A 16,914-nucleotide genomic window follows, 5' to 3' on the forward strand; every position below is an offset into this window, starting at 1 on the left:
TGGAATTAAGTGAATTGCCCAGGGGTACATAACTAGGTCAGATTTAAATTCAGTACCTCCTTTCTCCAAGCCTGGTACTCTATCCACTGCATCACCTAGATACCCCCTTATCCCCCTAGAGATAGAACATGGATGATAATACCATAGAGGAAGCTGATGAGTGATCTGACATGTATGAGAAGATATCTAGGAGGAGGGAATAGGTAATGGTTTCAAATGTTTCAGTGAAATCATGAAAGCTGAGAACTAAAAAATGAGCATTTTAGCAGTGAAGTAATTATTGGGGCTTCTAGAGAGAACAGCTTCTCTTCAAATATGGAATTGGAAGGCAGATTTTGAGTGGTTGATTAATGAGTGAAATTGAGGAAATAGAGGTAATGATTACCAACTGCACCCCCTCCATGTTTAGCTTTAGAACTGAATGGAGATATAGGATAGTGGTTTCTTTCCATGATATCTGTGAAGAAGCATGAAATTCCAAATTAAGTATTTACAATAATTAAATACTTATGGACTGGGAATTTGTCCAGAAGAGAGGAGAGAAGGGAAAGATAGGAACATAGATTTTGAGTTGAAGGAATCTCAGAGGTGATCTAATCTAGACCCCTTATTTTTCTAGACAAAGAAGCCCAGGACTAAAAGAATTAAATAATTTGACCAAGGTAAAGGTACAAGAGATTTAGGAATGTTTATAAGTGGTAAGGAAGCAGTTAGTTAATGAAGAGATAATTGAAATTTAGTGAAGATAGTGGATTATTCACAGGAACAAGCTACACAGTATGGGGGAAAAGAAGAAAGCAAAGCATTAGAAGAGTTGACAATCTCTTCCTTAGAGGCAAGTGTAAAAGAAGAGAGAATGAAAGATAATGGTAAGAAGTATAGAATTACGAGTGTCAAAATATAGAAAGAATTTGAGATCGTGATATCTTGGATAAAAGAGAACTTGTTAACAATAGAGCAAGAGTTCCACAGGGCACAAGAAGAACAAAAAGGTATGTGAACTGTAGAGAAATGTGTTAAAAGTGGATAGAGATGAAAGTAGTGCAATTGCTCTCCATTTCAGTAAAATACAATTCATAATCACAGGGATAAAGATATGGTTCTCCAGGGATTCTTCTGGGGTGGCTGGATCAGTCAATATTTGATATTTCAGTCCCTCAGGCTGGAGTGAACTTACACTATGCCAGACCCATAGCTTCATCTCAAGATGGTAGGTCATGTGATATGTCTAGCAGACCTCAAATGATCAATCATTACAAATAATTAAACTATTTACTTTAAGCTTGGCATTGTGCTAAGTGATCTGGTTATGGGGATATAGACAAAAAGGAAATAATTCATAACCTAAAGAAGCTTATATTCTGGGGTCAAGAGGGAGAGATGGGGGACAAGTTCCTCTATAGGTAACATGGGATGAAATTCACATCTTAGAATCCCCAAAAGTCTAGGTCTTCTAAGACCTACTGCTAATAGATATGAATTCCATTTGTCTCAGGTCCTCTGCTGCCTCTGTCCCTCTGAGGCTCTAAACCTCTTTAGATTCTAAAAATTCTATACTTCACTCCCAGAAAGTACAAAAACATTTCCTCCTGTACTCTCATCCCTATCTTAGTGCCATTAATGCCTACTCTTTACTCCAAGTCATTACCCCTCTTCTATCTCAATTTTAGGAGAAGAATTGATCTCAGTAATTCATTCAAGAAATAACTCCAGAGGTTGACCTGTCCTTAGGGACCCCCCAATCTCCCATACCTTCAGAATCTACTGTTCTAGAAGATGAGAATTGGCTCTGAAATTAGAAGATTTAGTTTAAATCCTACCTCCAGTTCCTGCTTCCTATTTGATCTTGGGCAAATCACTTAAGGTCAATTTTCTCATCTATAAAATAGATTGGAAGATGGCCTCCAAAGTCCATTCAAGATTCAGGTCTATGATCTTATACATAGATGGTGAGAATAATGATCCTCATTTCCCCATACCACCCCATACCACCGCCAAAAAACCATTATAGAAATATGCCATTCTTGTTAATAAATTCCACTTAAACTGTCAGGAATGGACTGACAAATTTTAGATTTAGATTCACACACACATCATACTAGAAGGAAGCAGAGAAGATTCTAACTGAACCCTGTGATTTGGCAGACAAGGAAAAGAACATGTGTGGAAACCAAACAGGTTTTTGAACTAGCCCTGAGTTAACCAGAAAATTCAATTATCTAGAACTCTTTTTCTTCTGTGACCCAAGCAGCACAGTAAATTGATGTGTGACCCTATTTAATTTTCTTCTGTGTTCTTTTCCAGACCAAATATGTAATGTGGCACATCGAGGAGAAAATCTGGTGGGAGAATGAACGGAATTAAATGATTGGATCCCTCCTCTCATCTTCTGTATCAAGCCTTACCCAAGTGGTGCAATACTAATGACTGAGGACCAACCACCTTTCAACTCTGTACTCCTACCCCCTGTCATTCTTTTTTTTTTTTTGCCTGGGGAAAGGCATTTAGTATCAAGACATAAATATAATTACTTTACATTCTCTATATCAATTACTTGAAACTGTTTCTTAAATGATTACAAATGATATATGTAATACATCTTTACACCTTTGATTGAGGGTAATTACAATAGTATATTATACTCTCATGAAGAAAATCACTCAAGATGACCTCTCTGACAACATGTTGAGAAACAAGCTGCAAAGAACTCTGTGTTATGATTGTTCAGGACGCATATATCATTGACAAAAGAACTAGAAACATCAGTCCAGGTAGAAAGACTCCAGAGGAAATGTGGAATTTAATAATGAATAATCCAATAATTATAGTGTCCATTGTGAAATGGAATGCCAGAAGGATTTGGAGTCAGAATGTTAAAAACTAGCCCTGGTCCCCAAATTTGATGTGACCTTGGTCAAATTATTTAATTTCTTTAGTCCTGGGCTTCTTTGTCTAGGAAAATAAGGGATCTAGACTAGATCATCTCTGAGATTCCTTCAACTCAAAATCTATGTTCCTATCTTTCCCTTCTCTCCTCTCTTCTGGACAAATTCCCAGTCCATAAGTATTTAACTATTGTAAGTACTTAATTTGGCATTTCATGCTTCTTCACAGTTTACCCTGTGATCACATGCCATTTCCACTTGTGCTCTCACACTTCAGTAGAATTCTGACAGTTAGTATAATTATGATATAAACAATATTTTAAATGACACTGAGAAATATCACTTGGAGTATCAAATGCTTTTTAAAAATAACATAAATCCATTATTCAACCATCTTATAATTAATTAGGTTGTTCTATTGATATTCTCCTGGTGTCAGAAGTAAAAATGGCCTCCTGAACATTGGATAAAGCCCCTATGGGGATGTTTTGGGACATGGACAAAAATTGTACAGAAAGGGAAAATAGCCAAGCATGGATGAGTTGAAATCTGAATAATTGAAAAGAATCTTGACTTATGGAGAAAATAGAACTAGCTCAAAACAACTGAATTTGGCTAAATATGTGGGTATCAATAAAAATCATTAGCATGATAATCATATCATGTTGTTCCTTTTGATATGTACATCAAGTAGATATGAATTTTATAGAGTAACCCTATAAGTAGTTCTGGAGACCATATAATTATCTGGGGGAAAAGATTCACACACACATACCCTCTTCACTCACTCATTCTGTCTCTCAGCATGTCCTGCCCCATGTTTGTGTGTCTATCTGTCTTTGTACATCTTCCATTCTTTTCTTTCCCTCTTTTTCTCACTTCCCACTTTCTTTCTCTCCCTTCTTTATTTCTATCTCTCCCCCTTTCACCACTCTTTCTTTCTGTCTCCATCTCTCTGGCTCTTATATTTGTTTTATATTTTTATTTTGGTCAACTACCCCCCAAAATAAAAACTTTTCTATGTGCACAGAAGAACACACAAAAAAGAAATCACCATTTCACACTACTTGCTTTTCTGAAGTATATAATACCAACAAAAGCCACAACAATAGAATCTCTATAGTTGTTGAAGGTTTGCAAAGCTTTGCTTTACATTTATTAACTCATTTGTTCCTCACAACAATACTCTCTGGTTGGGACTCTTATTTTTCCCATTTTATAGATAGTCATAGAGTGGCTAAATGACTTGCTCAGGGTCACACAGCAGGAAGTGTTTCAGATAGGATTTGAACTCAGATCTTCCTAAATCAAAGTCCGCCTTGCCATCTTAAAGTGTGTGTGTGTGTGTGTGTGTGTGTGTGTACACATATATTATGGGTATATAGTGTGTAAACATATATGTGTATATATGCTAAATGCTGTGTAATACTTTAAAAATTGCCATTGACTGTACTTTTTTCTGAACTTCCTTCTATTCTGTCTATCTTTAAAAAATGTTTCAGTGGCCTTGATTGGTTGGTTATTTCTGTTTGTTTGTTTGTTTCAGAGTCTTGCTTGCTAATCCCTGGGCTCTCCAGGTCTGATTTATTCAGGAAATGTATCCCAGAACTGTTCACACTGTGCTGGTCTGCCCCAGCCTCTGTTGCTGCCCACTCCCAGGGGCTTTTTAGGTCCTGATCCTAGGGATTTCTTACCACCTGATTTCTTACCTTTCTTCCCTCCAGTCTTGCTGTCTCTAGACACAGATTATAAGTAGCCCATCTTTTGTAGAGCCAGTTCTCTCTTGGCTAGCAGGGCTTCCTTTTTTCATACCTATTGAATTATCACTTATTCTTTATGTCCTCCTAGAGTGTAAGAAATCACTTAAAGTGACTTCTCATTTGATTTTTTTTATCATTATTTGATCTAGTATGAACTACAAGGTTTTGCTGAAGTAGATACAGGAGAGCTAAACCCATTTAGGTGGCCATCTTAGTGAGAAGTGTTCTCTTACTGTCTTTCCATTAATATTACTGTCTTGTTGAGCTAACCAACAGAATCAGGACATTCCAGAATGGTTTTAACCAGGTAGCACTATGATGCTAACAATACTGTTGTTGACTAAGGGCTCAGTCAGTCTTAGGGAACTCAGAAGTGGGAAGACTTCCCTCTTTTTTTTTCTTCTTCTACAATAGCTATCCACTGGAGATGAGTGCTGAAATGACAGTACAACAGTGAACACTGGAGCATCCTCAAGCTTGATGACTGTATCTCTCACTTATTTAGAAATACCTGGGAAGAAAAAGAACAGGGGAAAAGCAATACATCTGAAGCTTCATCCCTCTCCATAGTGTTATATTTCCAAATCCCCCACATGATTTTGGTTCTGTTGTCAACTTTATTGATATGATATTTAATGAACTATTATGACTGCACTCAGCCCAAAGAGCCAGTAAAAAAATGAAGCTTGTCTTTTCAGAGTTCAGTTTTACCTGGGCATCTATATTCTAGAAGAAATACAAAATTCTCTATTTGCTTTTTAAATCTTTTCACAACCTGACCTCAACCCACCTTTTCAGAATTATTAAACTCCATCTCACCATACCATCTGAGACTCCATCAAACTGGCCTTCTAATTATTCCTTACACAGGACATTCCTCCTGACTCCGTAGTTTTTTGCTGACTGTCTGCCATGGGTTAAATTCCTTCCTTCTTCATTTCCACTTTATAGAATTCCTACTGTTGATCAAGATTAAGCTCAAGAGTCACCTTTTACATCATCATTTTCCTTATCCACCATCCTCTAGCTGCCAATGATCCCCCAAATAATATTTTTTATTTCATTGTATGTATGATTCACATAACTATATGTGCAAGTCATCTATTCCAATAGAATGTAAGCTTTTCAAGCATAATGACTGTTCCATATTTATGTCGTATTCCCAGCCTGTGGCAAAGTGCCTAGTATGTATTAGGCATTTAATAAATGCTAACCAATTGACTGATGCCAAAGCTGGTTCTTATATATTACATGCTTCAACTAATTAGATATTTTGGACCTTGTGGGTAATATCTAAACCATCACTATGCCTAAACACTTGATCCAAGGAATCAACCATTGTAACTATTTAAAAATTACTTATTGAATGGAAATGAACCAAGTTACACATTTCAAAGAAAACCTGAGCAGTTTTATTTTTTTTCCTGAAAAATAAAGTTCCTGGTTCTTTAGAAACCTCATTCTCCTTCCTCTTCATACTCAATTTATGTCTTTTCTCTATTGCTAATATCCAGATATCTGGGACATTGAAAACTGGCACAATAGTCATATCAACTTTATTAAATGGATTTTTCTTCCACATGCCAATCTGGGTATGGATTCCAGTAAGGAAAAATGATATTTATTTCACACCTAATTTCTCATGGCACATCTAATGAAATTTGAAGGAGACTGTCATGGAAAGTTATTTGTGCATTCACAAGGCCTGAACCTTCCTTTTTAAGAACAGGCTGCTTAGCACCTTTTGTGGCTTTATGGTCATAAAATAGCTAATCATTTTATCATTTCAGAGAGAACCAGCCAACACTCACAAACATAAATATGGGATATGCTGTGTTGGCAGCAGCCTGGGGAGAGCAAACCTCAGAGGCCAGCTTGTCCATCAGTCAGTCAACAAGTATTTACTTGTGGAGTTTCCCTTGACTCCTTCATAATTGCTACATGGAGGGCAGCCAAGATGGTTTTGGTTTCTTAGGGTTTCAGTACGTTTATTTTAGACATTTACTATGGAACATATTCATCATCTCTCTATTTGAACTCCATCTAAAGTGTGTACTTGAAGATGACAGGCAGGCAAAAGAATTTAAATGAAACTGATACAGTGGAAAGGGGGTTGGGTTTAGAGCTAGAGGGCTTGGATTCAAGTTCTGAACATTGTTCTGACATTTATTACCAATGTGTGCTTGAGCATATGCTAAGGACTTCAGTTTCATCTAAAATTAAGGGAATTGGACAAGATGATTTTCTAGGGACACCTCAAGCTTGGCATTCAGATCTTTTGATATTTTATAAGCATTGTGTTTCCCTGAGAACCAACAGGGTCTGATGCATACATTAGGCATTTAATAAATGTATATTGAATTGAATTAAAATGATTTATGAGTACTGCATAGATAGCTCCATGATTATAATCTCATTAGTTGAGAGAACTCCTAATATGGGTACTCTTACCACTAAAGCACATTTAAAACAAATTATAATTTAATGAAGTGAGTGGCCCCAAATGTTGCCAAAGGCAGAGGTTCAGTGATTTGCCCAGGGCTACACCACTAATAAATGTCAGAAACAGGACGTGAACCTATATCCAAGCTCAGTACTCTGCCTACTTACCACACTATAATGACTATGATTCTGTAGTAGGGCAGTAGAGGGCTACTCTTAAGCCCGAAGGAATATCATTTTGTTAGAAGTTGAGAAGAGAGAAGAGCAGAATAAAAAACAAGCATGAGTTTTTTTTTAACATCACAATAATAATCTCACTTTCTGGTGTGTTCAACTTCTGTGTCAATTGCCTTGCACATGTGTGCCCTCCTTTTCCAATTCTCCCCACTTTTTCTAGCTTTCCTTCATGTTTTGGCTTCTTCCCCATTTAGCATGCAAGTACCTTGAGAATAAATTGTATTTTCTTATTTTTGTAAGCCCAGTGCTTAGCCTAATGTCTAGCATATAATAGAGACATAAGGAATCATCTTTCATTTGTTCATTCATTCCTTATTTCCTTCCTTCCTTCATTTTCTCCTTCTATCTTCCCTCCCTTACTTCCTTCCCACATTCATTTTTTCTTTCTTAGCATTTCAGTAAGATCCAAGAGACTAAGGTTCTAGGTTGTGTTCCCACTGCCATTTATTATTCATGTTGCCTTGGGAAAGTCATTTGTTCTCCTTGCATTTCATTTGCCCTGCTAATAAAATGCAAGGTCCTCCTCATTTGCTTTGTCTTAAAGTCTTTTCCAGTTTTAAGGCCTATTCATCCAAGATAGTGACGATCTTGGATTACAACTTACAAGATTGTAGTCATTGGGAGCAATAGTATTTTCCATTTGGGGGTAAATGTTGGTCTCAGAAATGTTTGCAAATTTTACTTCTGTGCACATTTTGTTTGGGGCTTTAAATTTAGAAAGGACAGAGTCAACAAAGAAAGTTTGGAAGGAAATAATGGTGATGGTTAATCAATCTGAAGAGTGGTTGAAGGGCAATTTCTCAGGATGAAATTGTTGAACACTAGGTTGAAGTTGGCATGCCACAAAGAACATCTAAAATATTGTGAGAAAGAAGAGGAAGAACAAGCAGTTGGGACCATGGAATGGAAAGAAGATCATCTGAGGTAGCAAGAATGGCAATTGTATAAAAGAGGTGGCACACAAATTGGTCAAGAAGGCAAAGTATACCATGGAAAAGAGGATAGAAAAACGAGAAGAGACAAAAGGAACAAGAGAATTTATTAAAAACATGGCACTTCTAGAAAACTGATAAGTATAGAATTTAATACATGTGAAAGAAAATATGTTTGATGGTTGGAGAAGAAATATAAATGTATAGGGCAACCTTGTGTGAATTCATATCTTCCAACCAGATCACAGTGTAGTCATACCCTCTTGTCCTCTGGATGCTTATCCATGTTCTTTATAAAAAACTAAACTGTGATGAGATAATGCATACAAAGTAATTGTATGCTATTCAATTTATATAGAGTTAAGCTACTAGTGCTACTACTTTAAAGCTCAGGAGAGAGAGACCTAGATTTCTAGGGGCTCTTCTCTAGGATTCATAGCACAAAATATACAGAGGTGTCCATCTGTAATCCCTTGTTGCAACTTGATTGTTACAACTTTCAATTATTCTTTTGATTTATTTGTTTTTAATAGGATTAATTATGTTACCTAATGTTGAACCATCTTTGTATTCTAGTATAAATCCAACTAATGTTAGTGAATTTGTTTTTATTCTTAATATATCATTGTATTATTTTGTTAGGATTTTATATGTAATTAGTGAATTGTTATTGATATTGAGCTATAATTTTCTCTCTCTACTTTAGTCTTTCTTAATATAGGTGTTAGAACAATTATTTGTCTCACTAAAGGAATTTGGTATAATATTTTATTTCTAAATTGTTGAGAATAATATGAATATAAGTTGAGAATTATATGAGTATAATAATAATTTGTAAGTATTGATTATTTTTAAATGCCATGTAGATTTCACTTTTGTAGCCATCTGGACCACAGGGTTTTTTTTTTAATTTGATAGTTATTTTATGGATCATTCAAATTCATCTCATGATATTGGTTAAGAATTTCTGAACTTCATTTTTTTTTGTGGGGTTTATTAAGACATTAAAGAAGAAATATGTAAATGTATGTCTAATTAACTGAACAACAGAGTTCAGAATAGACCAGAAGTGAATAGAAGGAGAAAGGAACTGTAAATTAAATCAACTTGGAAAAGGATGTCATTTGCTTTAAGTTTTCAGTCTTTCTAACAAAATTGCTTGTGAATAGTAGGTTCTCAGAATTCATTTTATTTCTTCTTATGTGAATTCATATTATTCATTTTTATTTTGGTTGTGTGGTTTTCCTCTGTATTTTATCAGGTTTACTAAAGATTTATCAAAATTGTAATTTTTTCAGTGACAGATTTTAGCTTTGTTTATCATTTCCCCAATTTTATTTTTTCTATTTTACCTTTTTCCTCTAATAAAAGTTTCTTCTTTTATGATTCTTTTGTGCTTGTAAATGTACTGATTAAATAATGAAAATAGAATGAAAATGAGAAGCAAGAATGAACTTTCAATACTTAATTTTTAATTTTTGATTCAATTTAGTATATTCTGTTCATTTATATTTTCATGTTCACACATACATATGTATATATGTATATCTGTATATCAGTATATATTTTCATGATGGTTGTTTTAGTGCTATCCCCTGTATCCTAATGCAAATAATATATTAATAGATAATGAATTTTCTATTATCTAAAAATGTTATTTTGTCTCAGCATCATCATTCTCTTTTACAAAGTTATCATTTTTATAATTTGACCATTGATTTTCTCATTGAATAATGGTATTACCTCCATTTAATTTGATATGCTTTATTTATATTCCCTGAGTTATTTACTGTTTTTAGTATATTGTCATCAAGAAGGGATAGGTTTGCATACTTTTACCTCTTTCACATTTATTTGTTCCAGCACAAAAATCTGGTTCTATAAAAACATATCTTGTTGCTAAGATATAAGTATATTTAATATTATAGTTCAGGAGACAACATAAATTTTTCAGCTCAAATGTCTTCAACAGGTTATTTACTTATGTTTTCCTTTTTGTTTGTCTTTCTCCTGGATTATCAAGCTGTGCAACAAAAAAATTAAAATCCTCAATGTCCTACAGTTGTTATATTGTGTTGCTATAAATTATTTAATGTGCTTTTCTATAATGAATTTAGAATATCTGCTACTCTGAGCATATATGCTTAATATTTCTATTATTCTATTATCTATAATAAGTTTTGGGATAATGTGGTTTCCATATTTGTCCATCTTGATATGTTGAATTTTATTTTTTTATTTTTATTTTTTACAGATTACATGACAATATAATTTTTAATACTCATTTTCTGACATTTTGCAATAAATGTTCTCTCTCTACCTCTCATACCTCCCTCCTTTGCAAGTGAAGTTTTATTTTTGCTATTTGATATCAAGATAGTACCTCTTAACTTTACTTTTGTTTTGATGTATTAGTAAATTTTGTTATATCCTCATTTTCATTCTCTATGTTTGCAATTTTTAGGTACATTTCTTATATGTAGTAACTTTGGAGTTCTGTTTTCTTATCTAGTCTACCATTCTCTTTCATTAATGGGGGTTTTAATCTAGTCACATTTAGGACTATGCAGGTCATATTTGTGTTTTACTCCATTTATTTATACAATATTGTTTTTATCTTCATTTTCCTGAGCACTTTGCTCCTATAATTAGTTTTGTTTTTACGACTTTGAAGCTAATCTATTCTCGGGAACTCTTCTTAATTCTTACTCCCATTTATCAACCCATCTACCATCTATCTATCTATCTACCTACCTACCTACCTACCTACCTATCTTTCTATCTGTGTTTATCTATTTATATAGCTTTCATTCAATTCTCACCAGATAGTACTCCAGATTTCTCCATCTTTCCCTACAGATCTCTCCATCCTGGAGGATCATCTTAGCCCTGGAATACATACCTTGGAAGTATCTTCTGCCCAACTGAAGGCCCTTGTTCTGTTTGGATAGCTCTTCTTAGAGCCTACATATAAGGAAGAAACTCAGTTCCACCATCTCTTCATTTCTCTTTAAACTGAAATTTGGATTTCTTACTTTCCTCTGATCTCTATGGGAAACTTGTCCCATACCTCCATGCCATTCACCTTTCTTTTCATGTGTTGTCTTCCCTCATTAAAATAGAATATTGTCATTTACCATTAAAATGTAATCTCCTTGATGGAAAAATCTGTCTTCCTTTTTTGTTTGAATTTGTTTTCCTAGTGTTTAATATAGTGTCCAGTACCTAGTAAGCACTTGATAAATAATTCTTGACTGATTATCTCTCTATCTAATAGTCTAGTTTTTTCATCTCCCCCACTCTTTGAACTTTCCCTGATAAGCATATGATTAAAATTTGTTTTATTATTCTCCCCAGTTACTCAAAATCTTAATTTTAGTAATATTTTGTGGCACATTTTTCTAAGATGTCCTCTATTGCTGTACCTCCTTTCTTGTTTGTAAATACTTCTAGCCTAATCTAATCTATGTTCTACAAGTAATGGTGTTTATATATTTATGTGTTTATTATTAATTTGTTCAATATAGCTCATGGAAGGCAGAATTACTGAGGTACCAAATTTTATCTTTCTCTTACATTGTCTTTCTATCTTATTGATTTTATAAGTTTTATTCTCTTTTCTCTTTTGTCTATCTGTCTGTATACATATATTATGTAATTTATTCTGTTTTGGTTTTGATTAGAACTAATTTATGTCAGATCCCACTTGCAAAAAATATAAATTCATGAAGGTAGCCATGTTGTTGGTTAAAGTTACTCCATATCCCACGCTCTGAGGCTTCATCTTACTCATTTCCTTGCCAATATTTCCCACCACTTCTGAGGCTAATCTGTTTGATTTCTGATTTAATATCTCCTCTTGAACACAGAATAGTGATAACCACTATGGAAATTTATATTCCCTCTCATGGGATGGGATACAAATCTGCTCTTTCATTATAGCTAGCATTTGTATAATACTTTAATTTCTGTAAATTTCTTTTGGTCTTTATAACAACCCTGTGAAGTTGGTAGCTACTTTTTTCCCTATTCTGGAGATGACCAAATTGAAGCTAAGAAATATTAAGATACTTGCCTAGGGTTACACAGCTAAAAAATTTAAGAGGCAGAATTTGAACTTAATTCTACCCAATTCCACTTCTGGCACTCTGTCTACAATGCCTCCCAGCTGTCTTGAGAGAGTGGGTTGATGTTACATCTAAATCTTCTGGACTAAAATCTTTACAATCCTCTTGTCTTTCTCCACAAAAATGGATGTCTTTTCTACCCAACCCCCCCTTCCCCACCAAAACAACTATTAATCAATCAATCAATAAACAATTATTAAGCATCTTTTACTTGCCAATTTCTATGCTAAATGATGAGAAAACAAAAAGTGGTAGAATAAAATCTCTGTCAAGGAGTTTATGATTTAATGGGGGAGTGAATGCAAACATATATACAAAGGAAGCTTTGTAAGAACAACTAGGAAACAAGTAACAGAGGGAAAGCTCTGGAACTGAGCACTTAGGGAAGGTTTCCTTAATATTTTTGTGCCTGTGTATTTTCTTTCTTTTATCTTTTCTGTGTTCAAGTCTAGTGGTGGTATCACTGGGTTTTTCAAAGTTTAGTAATCGAATGTGTGTGTAGAGGAGATTTCCAAATTGTTTTATAGTGATTAGTTCAATTCTCTTTTCCACCAAGAGTGTATTAATATGCCTGTTTTCCCAAAGTCCTTCCAACAATTGTCGTTTTTTTTCTTTTTTGTCATCTTTATCAATTTGATATGTGTTGGAGAAAGTCATAATAACTTTAATTTCTTTTCTCTAATGACTAGTAATTTGGGGTAAACTTTGTATAGTTTTTGATATCTTGGTTTTCTTCTTTTGAAAATCACTTGGTCATTTATTTATTGGTGAATGGATATTATTCAGATACATCTAAATCAGTTTGTTATATATCTTGGAAATTAAACTTTTGTTATAGAAGTTTATTGCAAAGATTCTTTTCCAATTTATTGTTTCCATTCTGATTTCAACTACAGTGGTTTTATTTGTGCAAAAATAATTAATTCTATATAGTCAAAATTGTCTATTTTATCCTCTCAATGTTGTTTGGCCACAAACTCTTATCTGTAGTTGCAAAGACTTTTTTTCTTTCTTGCTCATCAAATATCATAATATATTATATATTTCATGTATCTATCTTGTTATCTGGTGGGACAAAATATTTAGTCTGCAGACTATCAAATAGTTTTTTCGAAACTATCTTCTCTTTATAATTCCCTTAAAGCTTAATCCTCTTAGATTTATGATCCCTCTTACCTCATTTACCTTTCAACCAAATTACTTTTTAAAAACACTAATCTATAAATATGAGGAAAATAATCTCATCACTAAGTCTTTTCTTGATTAATGCACTTATTTATCTTTCCTTTGTTTCCCTCCTTTGCAGCTTTTGGAAGTTGCATGAGGTGTTTTGTTTATATCTTTATTTGTTGTTTGTTTGCTTTTTCTGGAAGCTTGAAATGCCTCTCATTTGATATAGGATGATTTTTTTATTATGTTCAGCTATGACATATTATTTTTAATGAAACTTAAGCTCTTTTGTCTTTTGGAACATCATATTCCATTTTTTCAATTTCTTGCCTGCGGAGAAATTCTCAGTTACTCAGATTCACATTCCGTACTAATTAAAGTCTTTCCCTCTTGTATGCTTGCAAAATTTGTTGTTTGATGTTATAATTGAAAATTAAAATTTTACCTTGTTTTAAGTGTTCTATGAAATTTGTGGATTTGATCAATAAGTACTTTCTTCTCTATCCAAAACAGTTCTTTTGTTTTATTTCCCTTAGTATGATTTTTAAGTTTTTGAAGCTTATAAGGTTATTCTAGGAGAACTAAGTTAAGTTACCTCTATATATCTTGTCTTCAGTCATTCACCTTGCCTTCTATAGGATTAATATGTTTTGTTAAAGTTATTTTATTTTTCTTTTCTTCTGCCATATCTTGTTGTACTATTGTATTTTTTTTATTTTCAGATCTTATTATTTTAAGCCTCTGCTTCTTTGAAGATATTTTGCATTGTATCTTTTAATTTCTATGCCCTTTCATTTGTTTTCTTTAATTCTACATTCCAATCTTTGATTTATTATCTATTTTCATGCCAATTTCTTCTTTTAATAGTTTTATCTCTCTTTTGAATCATTTTAGAGTTGTTATCATTCCTTAATCCCTAGAGAATTGACAGGATTATATTTTTTCACTAGAGATTTTTGGTTTTATTTTAACTTCATATTATAATAGTTGCTTAATGTGTTTTACATGGCTTTGAATCTAATGTTTCTCTCTTTTTTTATCCTCATAACATTTGCTGGTTTATATTTTTGGAGCTAGTTTAATATCTAGTTTTTATCCCTTGGGCTTTGTTTTCTTTTTGTCTTATATTCCCATTTGCTTTTCCCCCCAGCTTTCCTCCTTATAATTTAGCACTTTCCCTTTCCTGTTGCTTCACAATCTCCTGTGACTGGGTTTCCCTAGACTCCAGATTTTCTGGGGTATGAAAGCATGACTAGATTCTGACCAGAGTTAATTCAACACTATAGATGACTGGTACTATTTGACTTCTAGCCCTCTTTCCTTTGGACTGTTTTTCACTCTATTCTCTCCCCCACCTAAATTTAATTTTCTTTAGTGGTCAGAATCAGTGGCCTCTACTTCTTGTGAGTATATGGATGATGTAGAGTGAGCCATTGCCATAGGAAAATTGGCTGGCAGTTATACAATCAGAATATCAAATACAAGCCTACAAGAGATAATTGTTGATGGCTGCACCTGGAATTGGGCTTGCTGAATAAGAACTCTAAATAATTCAACTCTTAAATCTTACCATGGGAAATAGTCTATATTTAGTGCATATTTCCTTTCCTGAGATTTTTAGGGTTCAGAGATTAGCAAAAAACATTTACTTTACCATCTTTCTCTATATATCTCTTTGATGACATCATTTACAGTACTTCTTTTGTGTAATTCAGCATAATCCACATCCTAATGTTCCTTGTGTATCTCTCCATTCCTCTCTGGATAACTTCCAATTTCAATTCTTCAGAAACTAGGGTATTCTCTAGTTACCTGACATGTAGCATTTTTGGATAGAGATATGGGCTTGATAACTTTCAGCTCGTCATTTCTCCCATGAGGATTCTTCCATTGCAGAAGTGTTATCATCATCTATCTAGAGCCAGAAGTTGTCATCAGATCTAACCTCCTTATTTTATAGAAGAAACTGATTCCCTCGGAAATTAAGATGCCCAAAGTCACATCAAAGAGCAATCATTTTAGTTCAGTTCAACATATTTATTAATTGCCTGCTACTTGTAAAAGTCTATGTTTAGTGGGAGCTTACAGACTAAAAGGTATACAAAGGAGTAAGATACATAGTAATTTCATCAATTCTCATGATTCAGTTAACATCCCTTGACTAACCCTAACCTGTCTACCAAAATCTAATCTCACATCTCCAGTTTCCATTTTGACAATTCAAACTTGATGTTCTATAGACATCTCAAACTCAATATATCCAATAATGAACTTATATTTTCCCCAAAATCTAAATTTCTTGTGATTATTAAGGGTATTCTAATTCTCCCAGTTACCCAGGTTGGCTACGTAGGTGTTATCCTTGATTCCTCAGTCTCTCATACACCAATATTCAATCAGTAGTACTCAGGTATCTTTCTACTCCAATCCATCTTCCACTCAGCTGTTGTGAACAAGGAATTTGCCAAGAACAAGGGCGACCTGCACAGGTTGAAGAAAATGTGTCTGGAGGGGCAATGGAACATTCAGGACTGGTGGGGGAAGGGAGAGTTCCATTGAAGATTCAAAAGGAAAGACTGTTGGCCAGAGAGAGTTTCTGGTCAGTCTTATCTATCAGTCTTATCTTGGAAAGAGCTGGTTAGGAGAATTACTCCTCTCATACCCTTTTGCCTGGCTGAGCTGAATGAAAGTTTCTTGCACTAAACTGAAGATCACCCTGGATTATAATTTCCCTTAGGAGAAATCAAGCTATATTCCTTGAAGACAGTTTTGATCCCACCATCAAAAGTGGCCATAGGAAATAGTTAGCAGGGATCTCCTTGTGTCCCTCTACCCTCTAACCTCTCTCTCTTCCTTTCAGGAAAATAAATTAGATAATTTAAATTACAGAAGAACTGTCTCAAAGTTCATGTAATAGGAGGGAGGATTTTCAAATCAAAAGAAGAGGCTGTGAGGGGTTGACTTACCCTCTGGTCTGATCAGGACTGACTCCATTAAAGCTGTCCAGCTTAGTGGAGGAAAAGGGAAGGTGCTACCCAGAAATCAGTCCCCAAAAGCAGCTGTTTTTCTGGTCCCAGCATCTTTTAAGTCCCCTCCTTCTCTCTCTATTACACTGTCAAAGTGATCTTCCTAAAACATAGGTTTGACCATATCACTCCCTAATTCAACTAACTCCATTGGCTCCCCATTACCTATAGAATCAAATACAAAATTCTTTTTTTGATTTTAAACACCTTTTATAGCCAGCTCCCTTCATATCTTTTCTGTCTTCTTTCATCTTAGTGCCTCCCCTGCCCTTTATGCACTGCAATTTATTAATCTAGTCTCTTTGTTGCTCCTGGCACATTATAATTCATCTCCC

General features: G+C 34.2%; 2 long non-coding RNA genes across 5 annotated transcripts in view; one reads left to right on the plus strand and one right to left on the minus strand.

Annotated features, from left to right (window-relative positions):
• Positions 1–2,533, plus strand: part of LOC103103619 (uncharacterized) — a 34,407-nt gene extending 31,874 nt beyond the window's left edge. Inside the window, exon 3 of the long non-coding RNA XR_458250.3 lies at positions 2,305–2,533. This is a non-coding gene — a long non-coding RNA (uncharacterized LOC103103619). The remainder of the gene's footprint in view (positions 1–2,304) is intronic.
• LOC103103793 (uncharacterized) overlaps positions 1–16,618 on the minus strand; it is a 50,673-nt gene extending 34,055 nt beyond the window's left edge. Inside the window, exons 1-3 of one of the 4 annotated variants that reach the window (XR_008915304.1) lie at positions 16,520–16,618; positions 7,256–16,034; positions 4,595–5,156 (exon numbers count right to left, since the gene is read on the minus strand). This is a non-coding gene — a long non-coding RNA (uncharacterized LOC103103793). Of the gene's footprint in view, positions 1–4,594; positions 16,035–16,519 lie in introns of all 4 variants that reach the window. The other 3 variants (XR_458253.3, XR_008915303.1, XR_001626784.2) reach the window with 3 other exon arrangements.
• Positions 16,619–16,914: the final 296 nt, after the last annotated feature.

This window comes from Monodelphis domestica, chromosome 1 (genome assembly GCF_027887165.1).
Source record: "Monodelphis domestica isolate mMonDom1 chromosome 1, mMonDom1.pri, whole genome shotgun sequence".
Taxonomy (NCBI): Eukaryota; Metazoa; Chordata; class Mammalia; order Didelphimorphia; family Didelphidae; genus Monodelphis; species Monodelphis domestica.